Genomic DNA, 17434 nt, shown 5'->3' on the forward strand with positions numbered 1-17434 from the left:
GTTTTTTCATTTCAAGAGTTAGCCCTCTTAGTGTTAATCATGATCAATAGTTTGTTTTGAGAGAGCCCTCTCAGGTTAGGGAGGCTAATCCTTAGCCAAGAGTCTGGTCTGAAATAGTTACATAGAGTCTAACTGATTAGCAGCCATCAGTACATGATTTTGTGATAACACTCTCCACCAATGTCGCTACACAAGGCTTTTATTTTCTTTCCAGATTCTTTCTCTGCCAAGGCTTTAAACTAACAAAACCTCAAGAAGGTATGATCCTTCTTTTGCATAAAGTAGATCCAACATCTACGAGAAAAATCATCAATAAAAATACCATAGTACCTTTGTTTAGCATTGGAGGCTGTAGAAAATGGTCCACAAACATCTGAGTGAACTCACTCCAGGATTGCTCCAGCTCTACTGTCTCGATCCGGAAAGGAAGATTTCACATACTTACCCAAGGTACAACCTTTGCATGTCGTTGTCTGCTCAAGTTTTCCCTTGGGTAATCTGGTAGAAATCTGCTGCATGATCTTCAGGGCTCCATGGTGCAAGTGGCCCAATCTTTTATGCCATAGCTCACCAACATCTTGGCTCTACACCATCTCAGCTTTGGAACTCAAAGCAGCACAGTCGTCTACCTCCAGCTTGTAGAGATTCTTAACTCGAATCCCTATTCGCTTTGTCTGTCCAGTGTCGATATGCCTCAGGAATACCTTTCCTTTGCTAAAGACTACATCATAGCATTTATCATCTAGCATAGCAATGGACACAAGATTCTTCTTTAGAGCTGGTACATACTTTACATCAGTTAAGGTGAGGGGAGCTCCATGTTCCTTCTGAAACACAACCATACCTTCACCTGAGACACAGTATTTTCCATCATCGCTTATCTCGATCTGCATCTGGAGATCCTTCTCCTCCAGGGTACTAAAAATATTCTTGTCACCTGACATGTGGAATGAATCTCCACGGTCCATGTACCAAACACATCCCACGATGGATGAAACCATGCATGCGATAAGAGAGAAATCCAGCTCAAACTGTGAGGCCAGTGCCTCACCATCAAATCCCTTTGAGGAACCCTTCTTGGATTTCTTCTATGGACAATTCGTAGCATAATGGCCCACTTCATGACATTGAAAGCATCACACTTTCGATTTGTCAAACTTCTTCCCACCATGGGAAGAACTGGATTTGGATTGGGATGCCTTTTCTTTCCCCTTCCTCACATTACTCGCTAAGGCTAGATTTTCCTCATCATCTTGCTTCGATGAGGATCTATCTCTGGTGGTTCTTCTTATCTCCTCCTGCATCAGATTCGACCAAAGTCGTTCCCAATCTGGAAGTTTTTCTCTTCCATTAACCGAGTCTTGGTAGCTATTCCAGCTCTTAGGAAGATCGAGGAGTGCAAGACTCACCATGTCATCATCAGCGGTCATGATCCCTACAGTCCCAAGCTCATCCCTGCAGGTGGTGAGCTTGTTCAAATACGTAGAGATCGTGTCGCCCTTTTCACACTTGATCTTCCGAAGCTTTTCTTTTAGCGTTAGCTTCCTCTGATTGTTGCTATTATGATATAGATCTTTCAATGTTTTCCACATCGAAAACGGTGTCTCCTTCCCATGGAGACCCGACACTACATGGTCTTGAACTCCCTCCAGAAGGATTCTCCTTGCTCTAGGCACACATTTCTTCCATTCCGCCAATTGAGTAGCATCAGTCAGCTTGGGGAATTCTTGATCAATGAAGTCCTTTAGACTGTTATCCTCTAATACTGCTTCCATGCAATCCTTCTAGGCTATATAATTCTAGTTGCCATCAAGGGCATACTCGAGTCTTAAACCACTGAATGCCATAGGTGAAATAGATATGTGATAAGAACTCTATTTCTATATTCAGGAATCACAAACTTCGAACTTCTCCCTTCTTGTATATTATTCTTCCTTGATCACCTTTGCTCCGATACCATGTAGAAATTCGCACTGTAGATCACCTGATAATGCAATATACTAAAGAAAAATACTTGATCTACTTACCTAGTAGATATCAATCCCAAGATTGGTAAAAGGATAATAACTCCCAACTTACCTCACTCCTCTATATATTTACAACCTTTGATATGTAAGCGGTTGGCTTTTGGAGATTAATTCTACCCTTAAGTTGTTGTGAAGAGAGTTAGGTTTTCATGCATTTGGGGTGATTTGAGGTACACTTTGTTACAAAGGAATGACAAGTCAACAACTTGGAGGAGCTCTTCTACAAGATGGACACTTATATATGGTTGTAATTCACACCATTTATATCAATACAAAGAGTTCAAGGTTTTCCTATATGTGATGTCGTTATTTCATATATTTCAATACCATGTTGATCTGTTGAATAAATTAGATAGATTATGCTACATAGATATCGTAGTCTCTTGGCTTGTGTTTTTTGGTCGTGCAGGTTCTAATTTTGGCAGTTAGAGCTAGGGTTGGAGCATTCAATCCAAAGAAGGAGTGAAACATACCTTAGATTCCAAGTAGGTTTCTTCCCCTCATCTACTTAATTTAAGGAAAACATTGAGTTCTTTTTCATTCAGTTGTTCTAGGTTAGCCACGATACCTAGGGGAGATATTTATGTCCGTAGTCCTAAATCTCGCATAACAATATGATCTAGTAATCATGACACTATGAAGTCGATGCCTCAAGGTTAACTTTCATTTAGTTTTTTTACTCGAACAATCCAACCAAAGCATCATATACTTCCTTGGCAATTTTCATGCAACAATATGAGGAATAAAGTTGTCCTTTATGTAATCTACCAAAATTATCTTAGCTTCATTTTTATCATACTTGGATTTCTCCTCAACTCCCACTCGCTCTGGAATAACTTTCTCCACATGATTTTGAAGCTCATTCTTTTCCAAGATAAGGAGTATCTTGGTCTTCCAATATTTGATGTTGATGGCACCATCTAACATGTCTTCAACTATGGGACTTGGTGTCATTTAACAAGAGCTATAAAACCAATCAAGCTGTTGAATAATTGGTCTCTAAGGCTGACTTCAATGGCTTATCTTTCAACAAAGCTATGATACCATGCTAATTTTTCTACAAGATGTATAGTAGATACAATTTTCTGGTAGATAATTATTTCCTAAAGGTTTTCCACACAATATTTTATGCCACTGCTACCACTGAATAATTTCACTTTGATAATTACAATATTAAAAGTAGTGGAAACATTAAAGATCATAGAAAGACAACCATGCACAATAGAGACAAGAATTTTACCCTAGAAAACACAACCTTGGGAGAAAACACAACGAATTTTCTTTAGGAGAAATTATTCTTCAGCAAGGTTTACAAATCAACAATTTGTCTCAAAATTTGTACCAATATTCAAGTCAAAACACTAGTCAAACTTGGTCAAACTGCAACCAATCAACGTTGGTCAAAACAACCAAAATACATAGAAGTCGACACTAGCCAAACAATCAAAATTCGGCCTATCGTCAGGTTTGGCCCTGCGGTCAAATCTCTACTCTGGTCAACCCTTTAGCATGCTCAATGGTCAAATAGATTCCCATGTGTGGCCTCCAAAACTTGGTCAAAAACACTTTGTTCAACTTTAGTCAAACTCGGTCTCCTTCTCACACATGCGGTTGTCCAAAATATAAGATGATGATGAGAGAGAGAGAACATATTGCTCTTGCTTGGTGAAAAAATGAGGCACCACATCATCCATTTATACTTGATGAATGATGTGAAATAACCCAAGGGACACACCCTTTCATTGGATGGGCCAACTTGACTTCCTAGGCTGACATGTCACTCCAAAAATAATCTTTTAAATTTTTCTAGGTTGAATTAGAGACCCGTTTAGCCATACGGGAATACCTCCCAATGCTACACAAAAAATCAACTTATAGCAAATCCAATCCAATTATAATTCTTCCACCTAATTTTTTTATAGAAAAATCAATACTTCATGACTAAGTATAATTTCCTACAGTTGAAGGGATGTGACCACTAAGATTGTTAAATAAATGTACAATACGTGTCTAGTTCTACAACAATACTTGTGGATCAAATCTAATAACATTTTCCAAACGAAATATGTTCCTCCATGTCCCTTTTATCCGTACATGATGTCAATTGATAAATGAAATCCTCCAAACTACATTCTATCCAAACAAAATCATGGGTTTAAAGTGAAGTAATTCCACTAGGTGTGGATGATTGTATTCCCCATGAAATATCACAAGAATAATATGGTGGTTTCCGAATATCGTTCTAGTTGGAATGTCTAATGATATTTCTGTTTTCATGACCACAAAGCTCACAAGCATCAATATAACTTTTAAAACTATTTGGTTCCATGAATTATATATCACAATTTTATTGATTCATTAATTAATTAGTAGTAGTTTAATTTATATGCAACAATGTTGTATTATATTAATTTATGAGGTGCCCAAAATTATCAAACTGACATACATTTCACTTATAAGATTGGTTCAATTTAAAATTTTTACTTTTCTTAATGATAATAAAGAAAATTGTAGTTTTCTTCTCACTATACAGATTGTTTGTTACTTGTATGGATCCATTTTAACCACAGACCAACAGAGAGCCAAGAAGGATCAAATCCCATTATATGTAAATCTCATTTTAGAATGCAAATCTTGAAAACAAAATTAGACATCAAGAGATTTAATCATTTTTAGTGCTTGATAAATATGTGATTAATATATATCTATAGGGGTTTTATGTCTCTCTCTATACAAACCGTGAGGGATCAAATATTATTATATGCAAGCCTCATTTTAGAATGTAAAACATGAAAAAATATTTGCACATCAAGAGATTTAATCCCTTTTAGTGCTTGATAAATCTGTGATTAAGATAAATCTATAGGGGTTTTATGTCTCTCTCTATATAAAGGACGTGTGAGTTTTCATTGTTTTAATTGTATTTTTGAATAATTTATTATTATTAGTATTTTATATTAAAAATTCAATGAGTTACACATTTAACTAAATTACTTTACCTTTAATTACTTTTTCCTTTTAAGGATTGAAATGTTTTACTAAGGTAAACATTAACAAACACAACATTATATATATATATATATATATATATATATATATATATATGTCTATTTTATTTAAGTTCTATATTGAAATATTTATAAGAGAAATATAAGTGTTTCTTAATTTTTTATTATTTTATCTCTGTAAAGTTATATAGAATTATATTATTTAACATAGACAATGCTTTTTCATTTAAAGTGTTTTTTTAAGGGGAACCTATCAACTCCAAGTTTAGCACGGATGAAATTACACATTACCCTCATATTGGCTTGTAGGATGAGCCTCTATTCACAACAACTCCGATTGGTAGAATTAGCCTCTAGGATCAAAAACTCCACGAAAGCCAATTCTTATTCCTAACGCTAATGAAATTAATGAGATATGACCATCCACACTATTCAATTGTCCTTATCTTTAGTAAGATTTGCACTAACTCCATCTCCATCATTTTTTTGGGAGTGGTTTTATGACCTACTTGTAAAGGATAACCACATAGGCACATGTTCCTTTGAAATGAAGCCACATTGAAAGTCTCCAATTGTGCTCTTTTTGGGATTTTCCCACAAAGTCTGTTAAATGATATATCCAAAGATGCAACCTTGGTTATGTTGGATAGCTCTTGAGGAATCTCTCCACTCAAATTATTTTTAGATAAGTCTAACTAGTCCAAAATAGATATCTCACTTAGAGATGCAAGAATATTTCCATTCCAATCAATTTTTCAGATAAATTCAACAACCACAAAGCACTCATATTTCTCATGGTTTTTGGGTATTTCTCTCATGAAATTGTTACTAAAATTTCCAAAATGATATTTTTCAGTAATTCATATGTTAGAGAATACTAAAATCCTTTAATCCTAACTTGCACATCACCACTATATAATATATTACCAATAAACTCAAAAGATCAAAGATCTCGAAATTTGAAATCCTAAAAGTCCCTCTAAATTAAATATTATTCTCTCTATAAATTTATTATTTGTGATTAAATCAGAAATGCCACCTAGCAGCTTATTCCAGAAAAAATGTTAGAATGAGTAGATCATCAAGTAAATTGGAAACACTAGCGGATCCGATGTGATGGCCTTCTTGAACGAGAGAAGTGCCTCCACATCCTTTTGATACTCCTGAATTCTTTTCTTTGAAACAAAATAATTCTAGTTTCACGAGGGGTGCGGTAATAAAAATGATGATATTCCCTTTGAATATAATAAGAAGAGTAACATGGGGACTCCCTTAAGGAGATAAAAGTAGGGGCAGTCGCATTATCGAACGTGTCAACAATATAAAAGATTCCCCTTAAGGAGATAAAAGTAGGGGCAGTCGCATTATCGAACGTGTCAACAATATAAAAGATTTAATCCATCTCTATCCATAGTGGGTTTATCTATGTCTCTCTCCTTGCCGGACTTCACCGACATCCTTACATTCGACAATAAATCTTGGTATCGAGTTCATGATTTCATCATGTTTGAAAACTAGGAAGAATTTTTAAATTAACACTGGATGGAACATTTATAAATAAACAATCATGGTTTCCAGATCATGGGTCACTAATGATTTCATTATAATTTTTTTTATCATGGATCAGTAATGATTTCATCATATACTAAAAATTAGGGTGAATATATAAATCAAAATTAAGTAATGATTTCGTTATACCTAAAAATTAGGGTGAATTTATAAATCAATTTTATGATTTTTAGAATAACATGAAAATTTCAAAATCAATTAGATTTATATATGGATCTATTTCAGAAAATAACACTGCATCGATTAGATTTGCATGGTCAAGGAAAAAAAAACCTCACGGACTTGGTAAGGCATGGTGAGGAAATATATATAGATATATATTTGAATAGAAAGAAAGTTGTAAATCTGATTCGAAATTTGATATTTATTGAAATTTATATATATAATATTTCAAAATTTAATTTAAAATATATTTCATGTAATACATCGAATTTAAGTATAGTTTTGTGTTTTGACTATAATTTATTGATACAATTTTTAGTCAAATTATAATTTTATGTTGTTTAAATTGCATTCTTATATGTATAAATGGCATTCTTATATGTATAAATGGATTCAACATTCTAAAAAACCTTCTGGAACACTCAAATTATGGAAACACAACAACTCAGATATACAATTCCAACAAATTTTAGCTAAATTTTGAGTAAAATTGATAAAAAAATATGTTGGGAAAATAATTGAAATGTAGAACATTTAGACTATGCTCATTGAATGAGTCTAAATGTTCAATGATTTGGACTTCTGTGGAAATCTCACTAGAATTCGATTATAGAATAATTGTTTGGATTGCAATTTTTCATTGTTGGATTTGCAATTTTAGATGCAAAAATGCATTCAAAGACCTCAGAAACACCTAGTACCCTAGATTGTGTAATCTTAACCAATGATTAGGGAAAATGATTGGAAAATACAACCATAAAAGTTTGAATTTGTAGCATGTTTAGACTATGATATACTTAACCTATTTTCCCACTTTGTCAAATACCTTCTCCCTACATGAGAGGCCACATTTAGCATAAAATTGAAGGAGTTGTATTTCATAATTATGTTCCTTTGTGGCACATAAATATAATGACTAGGTAGTGATATCTCTCCCTATCATACATGGTTGGTGTTATAACCCTATTTGCCACCCCATTATAGTGAGAGAAACCCAATATCAACTTAACTTAGTTGTTTAGCTAAAATGCATCCCTTTTCACCTTTTCTCTTACTTATGTGAGATTTATCCCATGATAAAAAGATGAAACTACATAATTGAGCAATTTCTCATAATTAATTTTCCAAAATATTATAATTATGAGATAATATTTATTTCATAATAGAGATAATTGAGAAAAATCTCATAATTGTGCAAAAGGTTTCTAGAGTTTGTCATTCCCAACGAGATCAACTTGACCCACTTGTGTATGAGTTGGCTAGGGGTCCATTATTGTAGAAGTTTCCTAACTTCTCAATCCCCTAGGTGTCTAGGTACATTCTCCCAGAAGATAGAATGAGCCTTTATAATCTCACCAAGAGGAAAGGGGGTTAGATCTAGTATCCAAACTATAGCACGAAAGCTCTGTTGTATTGGGAGAAGAGACCATGCTACAAGTTGGAAGAGAGGATCTTATTTGTTGAAGGTATATTGATGTACTTTCACTTATATGATTAATAGAAACATATGTTCCTTCCTTGTATATATTTGTATTCAGCATGTTTTATAGTTGTTTCTATGATATTTTGATCTAACGATCTTCCGAGGAAGGTCACTTGTTGTCTCTGTTTGTTTGTGGTTGTGTGTAGGGATCGAGATCAGGTGTGGATGAGGTAGATCTCTCGAGTGGAGCACGAGAATTTGTATCAGACCCAAAATCCTTCCCCAACCTGCTAGGAGGCCAGGTGCACACATATTTGCTTGTAGTGTATATAATCAACTACCTGATGCGTGTTTGATTATTTGGGTTGGGACACTATTATATTGTTATTGGTCTTTCCTTTTGTTGTCTAGTGATCTCAATTAAGCATGAGATCGTTGAGAAATAGCTCCTTGAATACTTAAATTCAATAGTTGGAGTTGTGTTTTAACTATAGGTTTGCTTCTATTTTTCTTCAATGCTCTTTTCAACATGTCTTGATGCTTTAAAGCATATTTGGCGATGTGTTTGGGCACTTTTATGTTGTTTCGTGATGTGGAGTTTTCTCAGTTAGTTGTTCATGCACTAACATGTTGCATTGATATTTTCATCCCAAGATGTAATGATGGGCTAGTATGGGTTTCTAGACAGGTGATATTGTCATTGTATTCTTGTGGTTTGGAGCAATTTAATTCATTGTACTTGAGGTTTAGCATTGCATTGGTGGTGTTTTCATCTTCAAGTTTTATGCACAGTGGAGTTGCTCACATGGGAGTGCACATAGAGGATGCCTATGGTTAATTTTTGTTGTGTTGGTTTTCTATTTCCTTTTGGTTGTTATTAAACCCATCATATTCAGAATGTTTGGTTTCTCTGGGGGAGGTGTTACTCATGGTATTTTTTAGAGTGAGTGTGCTTAATGTTTAACATTGTATTGGTGATGGGTTTTTCTCAAGGTTTTACCAATAGTGGAGCTCTTTATGTTGAGAATGTACGTTGTCGATGCCTATGAGTGTTGGTTGTGCTGGTGGAGCTTTTTGTGTCATAAACATAGGCTAAGTATAACCATTGGTTCTAGTTTGTGCTTTCACACAATCTTAGAAATAATGGTTTATTGTTCATTTCTATGGTGGAGGTGCTATTTGTGGCATTTGTGGTCGTATTTTTGTTTTGGTTTGCGATTTCAAGGTGGTTTATTGTTCTTGAAGTTCTAGTGGGAATTTGGCTTTCATGTGTTGTTTTAGATGTTTCAAACTTGTAATTTTGTCTCAAAAAACTAGACTGTGATGGAGGATGCTTTGGTATGCTAGCTTGGTTTTGTGAATAATGCAGATAATTCATAATTTTACTAGATTCAAGATATTCTTTTGGTTTTGCTTTTTATTTTCAAAACATGGTTGTACTTCGGAATTTTGAATATCTGTGTACTAGTTCTTTTCAATTTGATTTAGCAACTAGTTGTTATTAGTGAGATTGGTACACTGTTTGGGATTTCCCTCTATTTTTTGTGCTTTGTTTATATTTGGGTTATGGTGGACATGAGTGCCAGGGGCTTTATGTGTCACCACAATAGGAAAATAAAGTTACTGTGTTACAACATTTCTCTTTACCATACGTGATTGAGTTATTTTTTTCCTATACTATATGAGCACTAAAGAGCAAGGTCTATTCTTCTCTAAGCCTTTATTCACATTGGAAACATGTTTGTGGGGGAGATAAATACACTAGACATTGTGCAACATTTATCCATAGCCTAGTTTGTCTTTGATGATGCATTTTGCTCCTTTAAACAACATTTAGTGACATGGTTAGGTTCCTTCATGTTGTTTTTCAACATAGGGTTTTCATGGTTGATTCTACTCATGCCAAGGTCCTACATTGGGATTTGCATGCAAACATGTGGTGATCCATTATTTTTCTTCTATATTATGCTATGGAGGCCTTAGTGAAATTTGATATATTATTTCAGGTGTTTTGGATTTAGAATCTAGTGTTTAGGTTGTATAGAATGCTTGGCAATGTTGTTTTGAATAGAAGATAATTTGGTTTGGCATCATGTCTATTGTTTTGGATGTCCAAGATTTGGCCCTTGCCCTTCCAACTCTACAAAATTTGCATTTTGTCTTATGTTATGCTTTGTTGTGAAAAAGTGTAGTCATGGTTCTTCATTTTCCTAGTGAGCATTGTTGTTGTGAATTATGTGGAGGTTGATGGCCATACTCTATCTCCCACTTTAAATGACCTCTCTGTTGTGTGTTAATAATTTTTAGCACTATATTTTTCTTGTGAATTATTCAAAACCTATTGTACTTGTAAATGGATATGCTTAATATTATCAACAATTATCATGTTGTTAAAACATTCCCTACGAGATCCCCCCTCACTCCTTGTTTTCCATACATTACATCCAAAAGTGAAGATGGAAAATATCCAAAATAGGTATCAAGTGGTGACTTACTAGTTGAAGTGTGGATTGCATTGTTGCGAGAGTGTTATATAAAGAACATATTTTCATCCCATGCCTTGAGTGCTTATGATTGTAACCCTTCAAAAGTTATACGAAGTCTTATTGACTACTTCTATTTTCCCATTTGTTTGTAAGTGGAATCTTGTATACCTCCTCAATTTTGTGTCTGTCTCCCACAACATAGTCCAAAATGTATTGATAAATCTAGTGTCCATGTTTGAAATGATGCTCCATAAAATGCAACTATACATTCTTAAAGAACAACTTTACCACTTCTTGCCCCTTCATGGTCTTCTTACAAGACATAAGAACACACATCTTGTTGAGCTTCTCATCTACCACAAATAGGTAGTTATGTCCCTTCTTGATGATTGGTAAACCTCCTACGAAATCCATGGAAATGCTTTCCCAAGGACTAGTGAGTGTAGGTAATCGATTATATAAATCATATTTCGTGTTACTAGGCTTGTTGGTACAATAAAATATGCATCCTCTAATGAACTTAGTGAGGTGTTCTTGGATCCTAGGACAATACACCTACCTCTTTAAGTTGGAAACTATCTTAAAAAAACACCAAAATTCCTTGCAATCTTGAAGGTGTGAGCCTCTCTAATTAGTTGTGGTCACTCACCTTTAGGAACAGATAGCTTGTCTAGCTTGTAGACTAACTCATTTTGAAGATAATAGTCAATTGTTTAGTCACCATCGTTCACATGACTCTAGCCTTGCAACTATAGATACACCTCCCTAAGGTCCTCATCCTATGTATGTCTTTGTGTATGCATCGTGGGTGTAAGGCTCCATGTGCATTAGAGTTATCAAAGCTATGATTTTTGATGTGGGTGGCCTTGAAAGCATGCCAGCCAACTTGTTTGTGTTGTGCTTCTTATACTTGATGACTAAATGAAACCGATGTAATAAACCCATCCATTTGTAATGTCTCATTTGTTATAACTTTTAACGTGTAGGTAACATAGCAATTGATGATTTATGTGAATGACGGTCTCTTTGCCCATCATATGGTGTTTCCACTTTCGGATAGCTTATACCAAGGTATAATGGCTCTATCCATGTCTCTCTTTACCATGGCTATATTCATATCTTATAGGTTCCTTAATTTGTTGCCTATGGATTCACTTCACTATCATGACTAAGTACGTACACATTTAAAGCAATTGGAAAAGTGATAGAGCAGGTTGAAGAGTCATAAAAATTACAGCGATGAGTGGGGAAACAGAGGTGAAGAAAGTCTTTGAGAGTTAGACTTTGTGCCAAATGAGTGGAACACATGGAATAAATTATGCTTATGTTATTGTGCTAAGTGTTTTTTTCGCTCATTTCAGTGATACCACTAGCTCCCATGTAAGTGAAGATGTGTTGTATGTGTCTGCACTAATTGGAACATATACAGTTGAGCATCATGTGTTTGAACAAGTAAATAAAATCCCGCTTGTTTCACTCTGACGATGAGTTTTCAAAATCATGATGTTGCGTTGACGTTTCAGTACACCACCATGGATTTGATGTCTCTATCTCGAGATTAATTAAACTTTGACTTGGAATAGTTTGGTAATTTTGAAAATAAAATATACTACAAACTTTATGTAGGTCATTTAATATGGAGGATTAAATTAAAAAAGTAGTATAAATGATGCAGGAGCATCTAGCTGATAGGTCATCATGACAAAAGGAAAGGTTATTTACTCTCTGAAGAGGACTGAAGAGGAATTTGTTAATTGAACACTGTAGTCGTTTTTGTTTATGTTGTTTTAATTTAATAAAGAACAATATGTAGGAGGGTAGAGGATTAATTAGGTAAATTGTTGCAAGTAATTAGTTTTATTTTCATGTCAATAACATAGGATAATAAACAGTTTTTGGAACTAAAATGTGTAACCAACAGTAGTTGGAAGAAAACAATTCCATACAATCATTTAAAAAGAGCAGAACACAATTGTAAGAGTTTCAAATTTTTGGAGAGAGAGGGAAAAAGCTAATAAAATATCTCTGAGCACACAGACATTTTTCCAATATCCTGCCTACGAATCTAAACGAGTTTGCAGACACAATTAATGAACATGTTGCAGAAACGAGGGCATACAGTCCCTGAATCTATCAAACATACAAGTGCAGAGGAATCTTGGACGAGTTTGCATAATTCAAGCATCAAAATAAAGATAAGACGCAAGTATTTCTGAACAGCAAGCCAAGCAAATCATACAGGTATGCCTGAAGAGTAAACCCACTTGTTTCATTTATAAAATAAGCACGAGAAATCTTTGTTCGAACATATACAGTTCCAAAACCTTGTTTAAATATACATACAGTCCATATAATAACATTTTACAAGGTTCGAAGGGTATCATAGCATGTGGGCCTAGAAACCCTACCCGCAAGACAAACCCTACAACAACTACCCACCAGAGTAACCGTGCAAGCCAATGACCTATGACTACATACAGTCGACAGTCCCAAATCATTGAAACAAAAATTACAGTAACCCTAGCCTACGACAGCAGAATACAAGTGACAAGGAAAACAGGGAACGACCCTACCTGGGTCTAGCCGGAGCATCGAGGAGCCAAAGTCCGAAACCCTCCAGGACAAATACACCTGCAACGACATACATTAACTGAAGTTCATAAGTAATATGTGGCAGAGTAAGTAAAGACCAGAGAAAAGAACGAAACCAGGGTTCGAGTTTACCTTGCAGAGACAGGCTGCAGTCATTGCAGTCATCTGGGGTTACTCTACTCACGAAGGAGCAAGTGTATCAGTTTAACCGTGTGAAGAGAGGAAAAGACTAATAGCATAGAATAGAAACCTTACCTTTGCATTGCTGAAGAAGTTGAAGCCGAGATCCTGCGACCGCATCCTGTTCAAAACCGAGGAATACAACCAAAGACTCAACAATAGTCGTGTAGAAGAATTCAAGACCAAAAGGAGTCACACAATCCAGCAAATAACCAACATTGACCATGTACATAGAGAAATATCAGAGTCCAACAAACAAACTGAAGGTTCATAACTCGACAGAATATTAAGCACAGACAGAGCAACATCAACAAAATAACTAGGTTCAAAACAAGGGTTCATACCAGATGGAGGAGTCGATGCGTTTTCCAAGTCAAGAGCCGAGTCAGAGCACAGAAACAACATAAATTTACACAAAGACAACCACAGCGTAACCATAACATAGAGCTCTCAAAACTCAAACAGTGCACATACAAAATGACCGAAGATAGGGTTTGAGATCCTCTTACAAAAGTAGAGGTGACAATTCCAAGGAGTGGACACTTGTCCATCAATTGTTAGCACAGGTACAAACCATAAGGGCGGACCCCAAACCAATTATTAAATCATTTCAATCAATCGTAAAATAAAACATATCATATGTAATCCAACCACTCATCATTAAATTTATTCACAATCATATTAATAGTGTTGGTAAGTGTGACAAGGTTGGGCTGGACCCATCAAGTGGTATGAGAGCAGGAAGTTGAAAGAGTCAGGATATGGAAGTTGGAAGATGAGGACATGGGAGAGGTGTGCACAGAGCAGCAAACGAAGGACTGAGGGAAGAAATAAGGATCCTTACTGCTCGTTTAGAGGCAGTGGAGGCAGGAAGGAGAAGGGATCCAGAAATAGGAGATGACAGCGAGGAGGAAGCTATAGTTGCAATAGACAGATCAGATGAGGAAGGGCTGGAGATGAGGTTGCTGAGGTCAGTTCTGTTGGCCAGCAGCAAGCCCAAACCAGAGATTCCTAACTACAATGGTAGCCTGTCCACAGAAGTTTTGTTGGACTGGATAAGCGAGTTGGACAAGTATTTTGAAAGTGAAGAGATCAGTGAGGACCGGAGAGTCAGGTTCACTACAACCAAATTGAAGGGACACGTAGCCCTGTGGTGGGACAATGTCCAAGAAGAGAGAAGGAGAATGAACAAGCTACCGATAAAGAAGTGGTCAAGGATGGTAGCCAAGCTGAAGGGTAGATTTCTACCTAAGGATTACTAGGTTGCACTTTACCGACAAGTGCAAAACTTAAGACAGAAAGGGATGATAGTAAAGGAGTATACAGAAGAGTTCTACCGGGTGAACATGAGAGCTGGTTATACCGATGACACTCCGTAGAAGATAGCAAGATACATAAACAGTTTGAGACTGGAAATACTGGATGAAATCAATACTCTTTCCCCAAGAAATATAGAAGAAGCCTATCAGAGTGTTGTGAAGGATGAAGAAAAGATTACTAAAAAACAAAATGCTAGGAGAGGACGAGGAACCGGCAGAGGACAAGGACAATCCTATGGCAGAGGATGAACTTCCAATAATAGCGAAGAGGGCAGTAGCTCCAAAGCTTCAGGAACAGCAAAGAAAGGAGACAACACTAGAGGTGGCAGGCCATATCAGCGAGGAAGAGGGAATGGCCGAGGTAGAGGAGCTAATTTCCAGTGCTACAGGTGCCACAAGTGGGGGCACAGATCTTTTGAATGCCCTGAAGCAGAGCAAGCTGGCCAGAGGGGAACATTTGTTGCACAACCTGAGGAAGCTGAGGCACCACCCCAAGAAGTAGAAAATGTAGCAGAAATGGGGGAGGCCTTGGTTCTAAACAAAGTATTGTTGAAGCCAACCAAGGAAACAACTGAACAAACCCAACGGAAAGCACTATTCTGGACAGTTTGCAAATCACACGGAAAGTGTTGCAAATTGATCATTGACAGTGGGAGTATAGATAATTTGGTTGCCACCGAGATGGTGGAGAAGTTGGGATTGAAGCGGCTTAAGCACCCCACCCCTTACAAGGTGTCATGGCTGCAAAAAGGCCACCAGCTGTTGGTTGATGAACAGTGTGAGGTTGAATATCACATTGGCAGGTACAAAGACAAAGTTATCTGTGATATTATGGAAATGGACGTGTGTCACATACTGCTAGGAAGGCCATGGCAGTATGATCGGAAGGTGGTATACGATGGGAAAACGAATTGCTACAAGTTTGTTAAAGACGGAATCAAGCATATGCTTGTACCCATCAAGGAATAGGAGACAGCAAAAGCAAGCAGGACAAAAGCATTATTAGTAGGTGGAAAACAGTTTGTGAAATAGATTGAGGAAAGTGAAGTGAATTATGTTTTTATGAGGAGGGCAAAGACAATGTTGTTGCACGCAGAAATGTCTGATTTTCCTGTAGAAATTCAAGAGATGCTGTAGGAATTCAGAGACATTATAGTTGATGATTTGCTGGACAAGTTGGCTCCCAAAAGAAGCATCAGTCATCATATCGACTTTATACCCGGAGCAAGCTTACCAAATAATGCAGCATATCGAATGAGCCCCAAAGATAATGAAGAAATCAGGAAATAGGTTGAAGAGTTACTAGATAAAGGGTTGATAAGGGAAAGCTTGAGCCCTTGTATAGTACTAATAGTTCTCGCTCCCAAGAAAGGAGGAGAATGGCGGATGTGCACGAATTCACAGGCCATCAACAAAATCACCATTAAGTACAAGTTTCTCCTACCAAGGATGGACGATATGATGGACTGCCTAAGTGGGGCAGCATACTTCATGAAGATTGATCTGAAGAGTGGCTATCATCAGATCCAGATCAGGGAAGGAGATGAGTGGAAGACAACCTTCAAGACTAATGAACAGCTGTACGAGTGGCTGGTCATGCCGTTCGGTTTGAGTAACACCCCTAGTACTTTTATGAGGTTGATGAATGAAATGCTGAAAGAGTTCATCGGCAAGTTTGTGATAGTGTACCTTGATGACATATTAATTTTCAGCAGGACTAAAGAGGAGCACCTTCAACATGTTTGAAGAGTGTTGGAGAAATTGCAGCAGAATAAACTGCTGATAAATTTGAAAAAACGTACTTTCCTACAAAGGGAATCGATTTATCTGGGCTTTGTAATTGCAGAAAATGAGCTAAAGATGGACCTAGAAAAGATTGCAACAATCATTAACTGGCCATCTCTGAAAAGCTTATTTGAGGTACGTAGTTTTCATAGGCTGGTGAGTTTCTATCGCAAATTTATAAGAAACTTTAGTGAAATCTACGCGCTTATTCTAGACAACATAAAAAAGTCCAGTTAGCCTTTTTGTTGGACCAAGGTAGCAAAGGATAGCTTACAGCTCCTAAAGAGGAAAATTATAGAAAGGCCAATTCTAAGGTTACCAGATTTTAGTAAGCTTTTCCATGTTCGATGTGATGCAAGTGGTACAACTATTTGCGGTGTACTCAGCCAAGAAGACAAACCTGTTGCATTTTTCAATGAGAAATTGAACGAAAGCAGGTAGAAGTATTCCTCATATGACAAGGAATTTTATGCTATCTTCCAAGCTTTAAAGCATTGGAGACACTACCTGTTGGGGAGTGAGTTTGTGTTATTTTCTGATAATTCAGCATTGCAATATGTAATGCAACAACATAAATTGAACCACAAGCATGCCAAATGGGTAGAGTATTTGTAAAGTTTCACCTTTGTGTTGAAGCACATCAGCGGGCAGGCCAACAAGGTGGCGGATGCATTGAGCAGAAGAGCCTTGCTCTTACAAGAAAGTACAATACAGGTGTTGGGTTTCGAGCATCTGAAAGATTTGTACCAGACCGACACAGATTTTAAAGAGGCCTATGAAGCTTGTCAAAATCCTGTGCTGAGGAACAAAAGTCCATGGTTGGACTACAACTTGTAGGAGGAACTACTTTTTAGAGGGTGATAGTTATGTATTCATGATTGTT

This window comes from Pinus tabuliformis, chromosome 2_2 (assembly GCF_031772625.1).
Source record: "Pinus tabuliformis cultivar Carrire ecotype Pingquan chromosome 2_2, CPIR1, whole genome shotgun sequence".
NCBI classification, from domain to species: domain Eukaryota; kingdom Viridiplantae; phylum Streptophyta; class Pinopsida; order Pinales; family Pinaceae; genus Pinus; species Pinus tabuliformis.